General features: G+C 49.8%; 1 protein-coding gene across 7 annotated transcripts in view; it reads right to left on the bottom strand.

The window, feature by feature from the left end:
• Positions 1–13955, bottom strand: part of Lingo1 (leucine rich repeat and Ig domain containing 1) — a 181592-nt gene that overhangs the window by 121042 nt on the left and 46595 nt on the right. For 2 of the 7 annotated variants that reach the window (XM_087561979.1, XM_087561984.1), the window contains exon 3: positions 9076–9191. The exons of the other annotated variants lie outside the window; for them this stretch is intronic. The gene's annotated coding sequence lies outside the window, so the exon portion shown is untranslated. The remainder of the gene's footprint in view (positions 1–9075; positions 9192–13955) is intronic. 7 annotated transcript variants of the gene reach the window in all.

Here is a 13955-nt window from a genome sequence, read left to right on the forward strand (position 1 = left end):
GCTCTGAGTCCCAGTGTGTGCCGAGGACCCAGCTCTGTCATGTCGCCCAGAGAGGTCAACTATTCCTTGACCAAGGTCACAAAGCCTACAAGTAGGAGGTCTGGGGATAAAACACATGTCTTTGTGTCTTCAAACCCCTCTGCTGGGGACGAAGGCCAAGGAGCCAGTGCCCTGGGAAATCGCTGGCCCTGGCTGTCTCAGCTTCCGTCTTTCTCCTGTTCCTCCCACAGCAGGCTGCCCACCCTGCTGACTTCCCACCACTCTGACAGCTCCAGAAGTCCAACATGAAGATTTTTGTCCTAAAGGAGGTGGCTGAGCTAATAGCAGGGGCTCCAGCCCTTCTCCAGTGAGGCCATTATTTCATTATCCAAAGGCAAACACAGCCCCATGGTGTCCAGCAAAGCAACTCAGGAGGCTGGCGAAAGCAACACAAATCGATGGGCAGCAAGAGGCCTTCTCTGGCCCAGCCTTCCCACAGGGCACTGGGGCTCTGTTCCATCTCTCTGACAAACTCTGAGGGAGAGAAAGGAGCCTGTGCTGGATGAACAATTACAGGCAGGGTGATAAGGCACAAAGGCCCTGTCAGATGACCATGGCCTATTGTCACTTCCAGATGAAATCAGCTAACCCCAGGTAAGGAGGGGGTGGCATCGGGCCAGACTACCCTTGAAATTGAATGAAACAGCCCATGGTGCCCATGTCCTGGTGGGCTGTGTGGCCTCAGGACCTTCAGTAGCCCCTTTGCAAGAACTCTACCTACCTTCCAGCTCACAGTTGCTATCTGCCCTCTGCCCACCAAGGGCTTCTCACCACCACCCACACAGTTTCTCTCTCCTTTCTGCAGTCCTAGAGGTGTCACCTCCTCCTGGGGGCTGTCCCGAACCACTCCACCCTGTAAGACCCTGTTCAGCCTCATAGGTATTGAAGAATCAAACCCCAAGTTGATGATCTGTACCCAGCACCCAGAACTAGAAGTGGTGGGTGAGACATTAACTTGTGGGTCTCGTGTGCAGGAGAGAACAGAAATCTGATGTCTCCACCCTTGAGCTTGCCATGGAGATGGAAACACAGTAGGTGTTATGCTCTCTGTGTCTGCTGACATTTAAACGTCCCTTTAAAGCACCCCCCATTACAGTAGGGATTCAAAAGCCAAAATATATGAAGTTCAGGCCTAAAGCTGAGTTTCTGTGGGTGCTCAGATGTCTCTGGCACTCTCCTAGCTCTGGTGTGTCCCCATCTGTGCAAGCAGAGCCAGGGTCAAATTGACCTCTGAGGCTGTGTTCAGCTGGAAGGGTGAGAGACAGCAGGTGGGTCGGGCGCTGTCCGTGGTGCTGAACATGTCCCTCTCTGGAGGATGGGCACCAAGGATAGAAGCAGAGGAATGGGGGCTGAGGGAAAACGACCACGGAAAGCAATGATCTGACTGGATTGTTGTTTGTGGGTACCATAAGGGACTGTTGGCGTGCGGGGGGGGCACTCACTCAGACTGCTGGGAAAACTTCTGCCTCAATCAACAATCCAGTCAAAGACCCCAAGCTGTACTGAGAACACTGCCTGATGTGGGGAGGGGCTGGAAACACACACACACACACACACACACACACACACACACACACACACCATGTGTGCATACACAAACACACACGCACAATGTTTATGTAAACATCATATGGCCAAGGCTTGCAACATCAAGCTTGCCAACCCAGAGAGGGGCATTGCCACACTTATGTCTCATACCCAAAAAGGCACAGAGCATGCCTCAAAGATCCACTTACTTAACAGAGGGGAAATTGAATCCCCACTCCCGCATTCTTTTCCTCTCCATCATTCAAAGGGCTACTGTCCAATCTTTCCTTCTAGTGGTGCCAGGTGCCCGTCTCTATGAGAGACAAAGAAGGCATGTGTGGTGGGAAAAGTGGGCAACAGGCCCAGAGCTGGGAGAGGCAGTGGGAGAGGGAGGGGTGGGAGGAGAGCAGGGAGGGAAAGAAGGAAGGGGAAAGAGGGAACTAGGAGAGGGAATAGGGAAGAGATGGGAGGGGTGAGTGCTGGGAGCGAGGGGTCAAGGGAGGGGAGGAGGAAGAAAGGAAGGAAGGGAAAAAGGAAGGAAAAACTGAAGAAAGAGAGGAAGGAAGGACGAAAAGAAGAAGCGATTTGATTGGTTGGTTGCTTGTTTCCTGCACCACTGCAGAACAGATCTTGGCAGGCCCTCTGCTGGCCCAGACACGGTCCTCTTCTGAATAATTTCTCCAGCAGAAACTCCATAATTATGGGTAATAACAATCATTCTGATGCGCATGTATTGAGCACCTTTCAGCCTGGGATCTCCAAGTACTTCACCAACATTAATTAATTCATTAGGCATGCCCGCCTCTCTGGGACACAGAGACAGGCTGCTCCACCCAGAGCAGCACAGCTGGCGGTGGGGTAGAAAGCAGGTGGCAGTCCCAGCAGGGGCTTGTGTTCAGAGACCTTAGAGAGAGGCTGTGCTGAGTCTGGAGTGTACTTTCTGCCCCAGATTCCCCATACCCTGCCTTTGGCTGTTTCCTCAGAAGTCAGACCACCCTCTCTGTGCCCTTTCCAGGACTTTCCGAGATTAGTCAGGAGGGCATTATTCTGTCTACCCTAGCCTACCCTACCTCAGGCCCACTTGGGAGAGTCATATACTTCTATGAAACTCAACTTCACCTGTAAAATGGGACCTCCACTCCTCCAGCCCAGACATAGTTGTGCCACTTGAGTAGTGGGTCCTTTAAACCTGCCATGGTTGTGCACAGGAAGATACAGCTTTTCCCTCTGCCATTTGGGCCAGTAAAGGACCAGACCACAAACATAGTTACAAACTCTCCCTAGAGGCAGGTATTTTGCTTCTAGGAACAAATAGACTACCCTGCCCCCTCCAGGAGCCTGGAGCTGCTTCTCACAGGCAACAGCTCTCAGTCCTACCCCTAAAGCCCAATTCTGGCCAGACCCCACACTGGCCTTGTGGAAGAGGAAAGAAAAAAGACTCAGGGGTCTGATGAGGAGGCTCCTTCCAAAGGCCAGACTTAGAATCTCATGCCTAAAGGGGAATTCTAAGGTTTAAAGAAGACCCCCAAACTCACAGAGAGCAACCAAATCCAAGATCATCCCTTCGAGACCTTCATGGTGCCAATAGGGAGACTGAGGCATGGAGAGGAAGAACCACAGACTTTGAAGTCCACCCTGGGATCCGGTCCCAGCAGGATGCTTTGTGTTGTCACCTTGAGCAGAGGGCTACCCCTGAGCCTCTGCTTCTCTCTCCACAGGTGAAATAACTTCAGTCATGTCCGAGCAGCAGGCGCAGAGATGCTCACACTGCTAGGACTGAGCTGGTGGAGTCCTAGCATCGGAACATTCCCTAACTGGGCTCATTCCACCAGTATCTCCTGAGCATCTGTGGTGTGCTGATTGCTCTACAGTCAACCCTTTTAACCTTTCTCTGCTCAAGGACCTTATGGGCCACCCCAGTCCCTCCCTCAAGATGCCAAGTGTCTGCCTTGCTGGCCCTCCACCTAGATTTCCTTCCTTCCTCTCTGCAAAGTTTGAGTCCCTGCCATCTTCCATGGCTCGATCAGCCCCTCCTTCAGAAAATGTCTCTGGGATCCCTGGTGTGGTTTATCATTTATCCACGTCGATGTCCTCCCTCACTTCCGAGGCCTTGCTGAGGTTTGAGTCTCTCCACCAGTGTTTCCACAGAGTCTCTTCCCCATCCTATAGCAATGATGTGGCTAAGCAAAGGCTCACTGGGAGGATCTGGGCCTGGCATTGGTAATAAGGAATATGAGAAATAGCCAGAAGAGACCCTGCCCCAGTCAACCAAGTTACCTCCAAATAACTCTACATGGGTGGACGATGCCTCACAGATTTAGAGCATAGGTTCTCCTGAGCCCACAGAACTCAGACAATGCAACAGCCGAACTTGCAGTCATGGCCACAGACCACAGGGAGTAAGCCCACGATGACCCAGTCAACATAAAATCTCACACACTTATTTGCAACAGAATATATAGGGACTCACTCATGGTCACACTTATCAGCCAGCTTCAAGAACCACAAGCACATCTCTGAACACAAGGTAGCCACCATTCTCATACCATGCACCAAAGAAGGCCAAGCTGGTGCTGGACCTAGTCAGTGCCCCTGACTGGTAAGGTGAGTGGCTGGTCATTTCCCTCCTTTGGAGCACTAGTATGGCTTTTGGTGACTTCTGCATATTGGTCTCTTATAAGAACCACATATGAACATGTTAACTTGAAAGACAACCAGAAAGGCACCACCTAATGGGGACAGAGTGCTCTAAGAGATAGTCCCCTCTACTGCCTCCCTGGAGGGCGCTGCAGGTTCCCCTATTCATACAGACTCCCAACTCCGCAATCAGTGAGAAATGAGAAGGAACGATAGGAAAGAAAAGTCCCACCACCCTTAAACAGGGGGAGATCCTGAAGTCCCTCTCCTCTCACCTCTCGCCCAGGTCACCTTACTCCTGATTCAGAGGTCGTACTTTCCAGAAGGCCTTCTGGTCCCTCGGGAATTATTGTGACTTGATGTTTGTGACTGTGTCTCAGAGAAAAATTCATTAGGCAGTCTTCCTAAAGGCTCCTGGCTCTGGTCTGACTAGAACACCCAAGACCCCAGAACAAGAACAGCTGGGATCAGGTTCATCTGGCATTGACTAGGCACCATGATCAGTGACCCTAAAACACAGTGCCTAGGGCTGGGTGGACCCTGTCAGCCATAGCAGAACGTGATGACAGACGGGAACAGTGCATGGGCAGAGGCCGTGTCCCTGCAGTCCACTTGGAGATGGTGCTTCTTCCTCAGGCTTTCATTCCCTTACTGCTCAGTGGGTATTGTGAAGACCTGGTCAGATGTCTTTGACGTCCCAATGCCAGGTGAGAGGTATAAAGGTCTCATGACCCATTGGTTTTTTGTCTATGTGTTTTTTTAATACAAAGTTCTATCCTCTCTATGGACCCTGAATTGTGTTTCCTCAGGTCTCAGAGGATTGCAATAAGTTGTGGAGACAGGTAAAAAGAGCCTGCCACAGGCAGAGGCTGCTCTGAGGTGGGGAGCAGAATGGAGAGGAGCAGCCCAGGTCATATTGACCAATCCAGGCCAATACAGAGATAGCTCCCTGATTGTGGAGTGCAGCCTCTCACCATACCATGCACCCCAGGTCCCAGGCCTGGTGAGGAGCCCAATCTGCAACTCGTTAGCCCCAGATCTGCTCATTAATCACTGCAGGCTGCCTCTCCTGGCCTTGGCTGTGTCAGCCATAATAATATATGAAGAAGATTCATTTATTCACCAACTTCCCACTCAGGAAGAGATAGATGACGCTGTGGGAAAGGATTTATCCTGACACCCAGCTTTCAGCAAAGTGAGGCTAATTTAAACATTTAAGTCAATGGCTTGCCCCACCCCGCCCCTCCTAAGTTTTCCTTCTTTCTTTTTTTTTTTTTTCCTTTAATGACACATGGAGGGAGGTTGGAAATGTACCAGTCCACGTGGCTTGAGGTTGGAGGCAAAGGAGAGGGAAAGGGTGGTTAGTAGGGTTCCCTCTGGCCTTTTGTCAAGCATCCTCCAGCCCTGTCTCTACAACCAAATCCAGGAAAGAAGTAGGTGGGCTTGGATCAAAGCACTGACTGGGTGACCAGTCACCACTGACCATGCACCACAGAGCAGGCCGCTCCCCAGCTCCTGACCTCTGCTTGCTAATCTGTGAGGATTCTACCAAACTGGTGGGGCCCCACATCTCAGCCACTTCCGTACTGGCTCTTTTGCTCTTCCCTAGGTGCTTGGCTTGCTATGAGGAGAATGGCCAGGAGGCAGGATGCAGACTTGTGCAGCAGGGTGTGGCTGGGGCAGTAGCCAGGCCTTCAGGAACTCCACCTCTGGGCTCTCGTCCTTGCTTTTCCCAGTTAGTCTGGGACCCTGGCAATCGACTTACCCTTTCGTTGCCTCAGTGTCCTTGACAGAGAAACAACCAAGATGTGCATTCCTATTTCTCCAGAATCTTGAAAGAGCCACTACCCCAAAACAAACAACAAAAACGTCAAAAAACCCTTGGCTTCTCTTTGCATAAAAGAACTAAGGCAATGTAAAAGTTGCAATCAATGGGGAGGGGGCAGAGAACATTCTGGCTGGAAGTCATCCTGACCCAAACCTCAGTGCTCATCCTCTCTTCAGGCAGGACCTGTCAGACGTGTGTCACTCAGCCTGCAAGGAACTACTTCAAGCTTCCTGAAGAAGGCAGAGAACTTCTCTATATTCAAGACTACTGTCTGCCGCCATCCAGGAAGAAAAGGTAGTTTCATGCGGAGATCTGCATGGTCCCTGAGGGCAAGCCAGATGAGGAAAGGAAGGGTCAGGTACAGAGGGTTGGCAGCCTGTGGCCTGAGTGAACACAAGACCAATATGCCGCCAAGCACATACACACACACACACACACACACACACACACACACACACACACACACCACCTTCTGTTGGCCTTCCTCTTTCTTCAGTGGTCTCTGGCCTGAAGTTAGACCTCCTTTGAGACAGAAGGTGAGTGTCACAGAGAGGTTCCTACCAGAAGCAAAGGCTGGTTAAGAGAGTAGGGACGTGTAAAGTCTTGTGAGAGCCAACTCCACCCAGGTAGACCTGCCCCCAGTTACTTTCTAAGATTCTGTTTCCTTACCTGAACAACCAGAGCCCAATACACCAACCTCCACAAGTGTAAAGAACAAGTGAGCTCAAGTGCGCAAGTGCTGTGGTAAGCATGGTGCCTAGCAACGCGTAGCAGGCCCTCAGAAATGTCCCCCTTTGCCTTAAAGCCTGTTCCTAGTTCCAAAAGTGCAGAGAGAGCCAAAAGGGGCACCAGTCTCATGCCATCGAGGAGGAGACCATGCTAGACAGGATAGACTGGAGTGGTCACAGAGAAAAGTGTTGATTTCTGAGGGGACGTCTTGCAAGTCTATAATTCTTGCTCAAACTGAGTGTCCTATTAAAGCACGTCGATGGACGACACAGTTGTTTTAATAAAAAGATTACCGTGTTATTTTTGAAGCCATAACTAAACACGCTGAGCCATCTGCCCTAGCCAACACTGTGGGGTTCCAGGACCCCACTATTCACCTAGCGCCAGCCAGTACCTATCCCAGAGGGGGACATGCCTCAGAAAGAAACTGCCTGGCCTCAGAGGGCACCCTCCCTGAGGGGGCCTAGATGACAATTCAAAAGAGGCAGCTTCTTTTTCCTCCTTAAAAGGGAGCACGGTGATGACTCACGCCTGTTTTCCTGAAGCAGCCTGTTTCTGCTTGTCACTCAAGCACACCCAATGGCTTCCTCCTCTGTGGGGATGGAAGTGAAGCCTCGGCAGCCAGAGTGCTGTGAAGGATCACAGAGCCTGCAATGGTGACCAAAGCAAAACTGGAAACACTGGAGTCCCCACAGCCTCTACCCAATCCTGGAGTTCGAGTCTCAAAGCTCTGGCTAGAGCTTCCAAGGGAAACCTTCAGTTCTACATATGCACCAAGACCCCTGCCCTGCTGAGGCTGGAGGACCTGCGACACAGGACGAACAGTAAGTGGGTAGCTCCAGAGAACAGGGTTTGGGTTACAGGACTCATATCAAGAGCCAGATTGTGACTGCTACCAGAAACATACAGTCACAAATACTTTATAAAAGTTTATTTTGTTACTGTAAAAAGGTACTGGTTCTCAACCCAGGCTGCCCTATTAAACCAGACCCCACAACGGTGCATTGGTTGAGCCAGTGTAAGAACTAGCTACAGTCTGAGGGTCAAGGCCATGGCAGCCCAGGCCCCAGGTACAGGGCCATGTCAATCGCAAGGCACAGGAGTTAAGATGGACGTTCTCCACTTTCATACTCACTGGCATAGTAATGGCTCTAAAGGGCTGAGGTGTAATCGTGCACAATACAGGTAATGGGCTAAAAGCCTTCCCTTCATCACTGAGCTCTTGAGTTAAGATGTCTAGACTCCAGCAAGGTCACTCATCTGCTCCCGGTCAACAACGGCACATTCCAAGTAAATCATCTCGTACTGTAATGAAGTGCTTGAAGAAAAGCCCCAACATTCTCAAACAGAAGGGTACCAAGGCCCAGGCACCCAGCTACTTCCTGACCTCGAGGCACGGAGGGGAGTCCCTTTACTCATTGCTTATAGTCCTCTGTTCCAAGATGTCCTCCAAGGGTGGAGGGGCAGAGAAGAAAACCCCCCAAGGAAGCTGCCAGAGCACTGGGACACATTGTGGCTAGAACTTCCATCCAGGACCTTTGACCTTTGGCATGGTTTTTTTCCATCTGTGAAGCAGGCAGGGGTGCTAGGACAAAGCCTGACTTAGCCTAGTGTCCAGTGCTCTTATACCCTTGAGAAACAGCCTGCCAGCCACTAAGGACCCGGTCCTAGGATGCTAAGCTTATGCCTGGCTGTCTCCCATCTTTAATAATGAATGGGCTGTATGCTCTTCTGGGTCTCTAGAGTCCTAGACCTTGATACACGGAGCCTGAGTTCATCCAGGCAGGTTTAGCTGTGGCCATAGGACCTTGAAGCCACTTAGCGCCTGAAGAAAAAGATGGGTAGCAGAAGGGTGCAGCCCACTGTCAGCCCCCAACGGATATAGGCAGAGTGGGAGGGAGGGATTAGGGTCAAGGGCGTGAGGCCTTTCTTACAGTATGTCTCAGTGGTCAAGCATAGATCCAACTGGGCCATGGCATACCCCGCACATATCCTGTGCTCCAAGATCCAGGTGCAAGGAAACTGGTCCTTACCTCAGATTAGAAATCGGGGGATACAAAACCAGAAAGGGACAGCACCTCATTAAAGCTACACAGGGGACAAATTTCAACTTTACCAAGCTTTCCCCAAGGCTTGACCCTCCTCTGACACACCACCCCAAATATGAACTACTGCTCCTCCAGTTCTCCCTCCTCCAACAAGTAACCCCTCACCAGTCTATTTCTGCCCCCTAGGGACCTAGACTCCTCCAAATCAGCCTTACACAGGGCTGGGTGCTTCCTGAGGGAGTGGGCCAGGCCCAAGACAGCACTCACCACACAGTAGGCACTTCACAGATGTCAGAGAACTGAATGAAGGACTTGAGTAAGATCCCTGGGAGAACCACCCAGAAAGGGAGGCCCCTGCCCCGCCCTCGCCAAGCTGGTGAAAGCTGCAGAATTAAGCACAAGTTATAATTAAGATGGGATGTTTGAAGAGAAACATAATCCCAGTTTCCGTGGGATCCGCGGGCACAACAGTAATTAACGTCTCATTAACATTCGCCTAATTAAGCAGTTTATGAAAGTGTATGGATTTGCATACTGCCATGCCAGGCTTGCTCAGACACATCAAAATTAACTCTTTCAGCCCAAGAAGGCCCAAGGGAAAAAACAACAGCTTGGCCTGGGGTAAGTGGAAGGGGATAGATGCCCAGTCAAAGAGGCTGGGGACAGTATGACTGCAGCAACTTGGGACCTAACACACACACCCCAGCCCCACCATGCAGTCCCTCTCTCTCCCTACTCACTAAACCAAGGTCAGTCTCTCAGAGAGGACCATCCATGAGGCAATAAGGGTCACTGATCCACCACCACCTCTGGCTTTTCCCACCTCTGTGAAGGCCCTGCTCCTGTCTCAATCCTGAGGGCCTGCCCTTCCCCATAGCTCTTGTAGGACAGACTTCATCTGAGAGCCTTTTGAGCTGCAAGAACTCTGACCTGTATACCTCATGCCGTCCCACAGCTCTCTGCAAGCTACCTCAGCATCATCCCATCCTACCAGGAGAGGCTCAGAGAGGTTCTAAGCCTGCCCAAGGTCACAGAGTTCACAGGGTGAAAGAGAATCAAAGCTCCAGACCCCGGGGCCCCTCCCACTTCCCCAGGAAGGCTGATTTTAGGTGTGCACACTCCAATGCCAGCAACAACAGCACACAGGCTCCCAGCATCCCACTTGGGAAAGGCCCTCTGTGGCTTCTCTCCTTCCCTGGACACTAATTAGCCACCCTCCCTAGAGCCTCTACAGCTCCCAGCCAGTCACTGCTGCTACAACTGAGCTTGAATCAAAGTCACCTGTGACCACCCTGTGGAGAAGCCTCAGTTCTCCAAAGGAGAGGAAGACAGGGGCCTTTTCGGATTGTGTCAGGGATCAAGGGAAGCTTTCTCCTCTAAAGCACTTGGAAGCCCTGCGCACGTCAAGCGCTTTAGCTGCTTATTAATGCTTGTGCTCCTCGACACCCACCTCTGCTGCACTCCTTCACGCCACGCACGCCTATTCCAAAGGCACATTAAGGCAAACTTGCCCCGTGATAAGTTAGCAATACACATCAAGAGGCTTCAAAACATTCCCAACAATCTATTAAAAGCCTGAGCCAACAGGTGAGAAATTTGACTTTGTTGCAATTTAAATCATCAGTGTAACAAAAGCCATCACAAAGGGGCATAGACAGGCCAGAAGACACTGCAGCACCCAGAGCTTTGAAAGAAAAAATGTTTCCGGGCTATATAAAGAACTCAGCAAATCAATAACAAAAGAAAAAGACAAATCACCTTCATGTTTTAAAAGGCAATTGTCAGGTGAGGAGACTTGAGGCCAAAACACACCTGACAAGGCTCAGACACTCAGCAATTCAGCTGAGGCCTGGGAAATGCCAAGGGAAACCAAAGGCAGACCCCTGCACCCGTGCCGTTGAAGTCAGAAGATGTCAAATGTTGTCAGGCAGACAACAGAACCGTTGACGTGTGACTGGGGAATAAAAAGTCACCCCAGCAATTTGAGGAAACCATCAGCATCTTGTAAACCCAAAAGAGCATATGCCTCCCAACAAGCAGTTCCAAACCAAGATGGCCTCCACATGGGTGTGGACGGGTTAGGGGGCTCAAGCAGCCTGCTCCTGAGAATGGGAAGAGGAGAGGTTCTACACGTCCACTAGCAGAAGAGCAGATCAGCTATGGCTAAGCTAAGCCTCTGCGGGTTGAGGACGCGTTCTGTTTGCCTCTACTCTTTTACAAAACTCTGTTACAAGAAAGGATTTCTCTTCTGCACATAAATCCACAAGGACTCAGACTGGAAGGAAAAGCGGCAACATAATGTTGGAGTTGGAGAGCAGATGGATGAATGGTAATTGATTTGGCACCGCTGACAGGGTTGCATCCTAAGGCCGTCTCCTATCACCTGGCAGAGCACAGGCTTGGGAACTAACTGCCCTGGGCACCCTTGGAATCCCTGGACACAGGAATAGAGGGCTGTGTAGGAAGCAGGCAAAGCCCATGAGAAGCTCACTGGTTCGTTCTCTCTCTCTCTCTCTCTCTCTCTCTCTCTCTCTCTCTCCCGCCCCGCCCCCCCCCCCCCCAGCTTCATCACTGATTCTTCTGGGGAGGCATCCAGCTGAGTGTCTCTGGGCTTGAATAAGTGAGAGGTCTGTACTGAAAAGAAGTGAAAAATCGGTGCATGAAATTCCAGCCAGGCCTTCCCGCCCAATTCAGCCCCCAGGAGACTAAAAATCCTCTCAGGAGATAGTGTTGCTGGGGCTTCTGGTGAGCCAGCCCAGGCAAGCAGACTAGCCACAGGGTAGCTCCAGGTAACAAGCTCAGCTATGCATCAGGGACACCAGCCCTTCCTTTACAATTACCCACAGTATCTATCAGCAGGCCTGGGTGTCCTCCCCAGCAGCTCAGCAATTTCTGATCTGTTTTGTTCGAGGCTAGAGAAGGGGGCTGGCTACCAAGAGAAGTGCTCACCAAATGCTGCAAAGTGACTTGGTGGGGAGAATCTTTATTATGCGGCACAGAGTTCCAAAGAGAGAAGCAAAGAGAAAAAGGGAGCACCTTAAAGAGAAGAGGAGACACAGAGGGAAGCTTTAAAAAAAAAAAAAGCTATTATAATTTCCCCCAGAGAAACAAATATAGTAGTCCCCAACAAGAACTGCATGGAGAGGAGGCAGTCAGTGAAGCCTGCTTCAAAGCATGAGGACTGCGGTCAGAACCCCAGCACCTATGTAAAAGCAGGGTGCAGCGACCTGCATCTATAACCCTTGGAGTCAGAAAGAGACCTGGGGCTTGCTGGCCAGCTCACTAGTTCTATATATTCAGTCAAGAGAACTGTCTCAAACAGTAAGGTAGAGTGCAACAGAAGCAAATGCCCAAAGTCGTCTACTACTACTACTACTACTACTACTACTACTACTACTACTACTACTACTTCTTCTTCTTCTTCTACTACTACTACTCCACACACACACACTAAATACTTTCAGAAGAACTGGATTGAATAAGGGATTGGGTAGAGGAATGAAGAGATGTTTCGGTGTTTAAGAGAACTAGCTGCCCTTCCAGAGGACCCGAGTTTGATTCTCGGCACCCACATGGTGACTCACAACCATCTGTAACTCCTGTTCCAGGGGATCCAACAGTTTCTTCAGGCCTCTGCAGGTACTGGACACACATGGTACACAGACATACATATAGGCACAACGCCCATAACATAAAAAAAAGTAATAAAATAAGGGCTAGAGAGATGGCTCAGTGGTTAAGAGCAATGAGTGCTCTTCCAGAGGACCTGAGTTCAGTTCCCAGCAACCATATGGTGGCTCACAACCATCTGTCATGGGATCTGATGCCCTCTTCTGGTGTGTCTGAAGACAGCAACAGTGTACTCATGTGCATAAAATAAATAATTCTTTTTTTTTCTCTCTTTTTTTTTTTTTTTCGGAGCTGGGGACCGAACCCAGGGAAAATAAATAATTCTTTTAAAAACTAAAAAAAAAAAAAAAAAAAATAGGAAAAATGTAAGAGATGGTGAGCAGTGCTGCCTATAATCCTCTGAAGTGGAAACTTCTGGTTTCTTTGGAAAGTCAGTTATGTCAAATGATGGTTCGCTGGGGCACACAGGTGAGAGGATGTCTTGCTAAAGAGACAGGTGGAAGAATGTCTTCTTGAAGCAGACACAAGTCAAAGGATGTTTGGATACAGCAAACATGTGAAAGGACCAGTGATGAAGGAGTATAAATGTGACCCCACAGGGAGAGGAGCACTGAGCATTGGTTGGTTTGCTCAGCCTCACTATTTTTTGCTAATGACACACATGCATTGGGTCACTTTACATAGTGTCGTTGAGCTCAACTTGTGGCCATACCACCATTGAGAGAAACTCATCCTGCTAGTGAGGTTCCTTCGGCAGCTTGCTGCCTCCACAGCCTTACCTCAGGCCAGTTGTCGGGCCTTGAGGCTTCTTCAGGATTGAACTACAGCTGCCAGTTCGTGCCTGGGGTCTGCCTGCCTAGAGGACTGATTTGCAGCTGCTGAGTCCTATGTGGTGTTTGCTACAGGGCTGAACTGCTGAGAAAGAAGATCAAGCTCACCCCCAAGGAACTATTGCTGAACAAGTCCACTTCCTCCTTATTCTAATAACGTTTCTCTTCCACTGCCTCTGCTGGCTAGAGGAGAGGTTGAACCCTTTTTAAAAGTAGATTGCAAAAAAATTTATGCCTACAATCCTAGCACCCAGGAAGCCAAAAACAAGTGCATCACAAATTTGAAGCTAGTCTGGGCTGCCCAGAAAGACTCTATCTCAAAAAAAATTTTTTAATTGAAATATAATGAGGCAGGAAAATATTTAAAACTCTATTGGAAAGGCAAATTGATATAATGAAGGAGGTCTAGAAAAAGAAACAGAAGAAGATATGACATAAGAGAAGGGCATCGGGGTCCTTGACACAGGGTTTGTTGGCATTTGAAAGAGAAAGGACAAAGAAAGTGGAGGTTAAGAAATCATTAAATGGGGTTGGGGATTTAGCTCAGTGGTAGAGCGCTTGCCTAGGAAGCGCAAGGCCCTGGGTTCGGTCCCCAGCTCCGAAAAAAAAGAACCAAAAAAAAAAAAAAAAAAAAGAAAAGAAATCATTAAATGAGTAATGCAAAAACTTTTCGGAGCCATCTAGAGT

This window comes from Rattus norvegicus, chromosome 8 (assembly GCF_021556685.1).
Source record: "Rattus norvegicus strain SHRSP/BbbUtx chromosome 8, alternate assembly SHRSP_T2T, whole genome shotgun sequence".
NCBI lineage: Eukaryota > Metazoa > Chordata > Mammalia > Rodentia > Muridae > Rattus > Rattus norvegicus.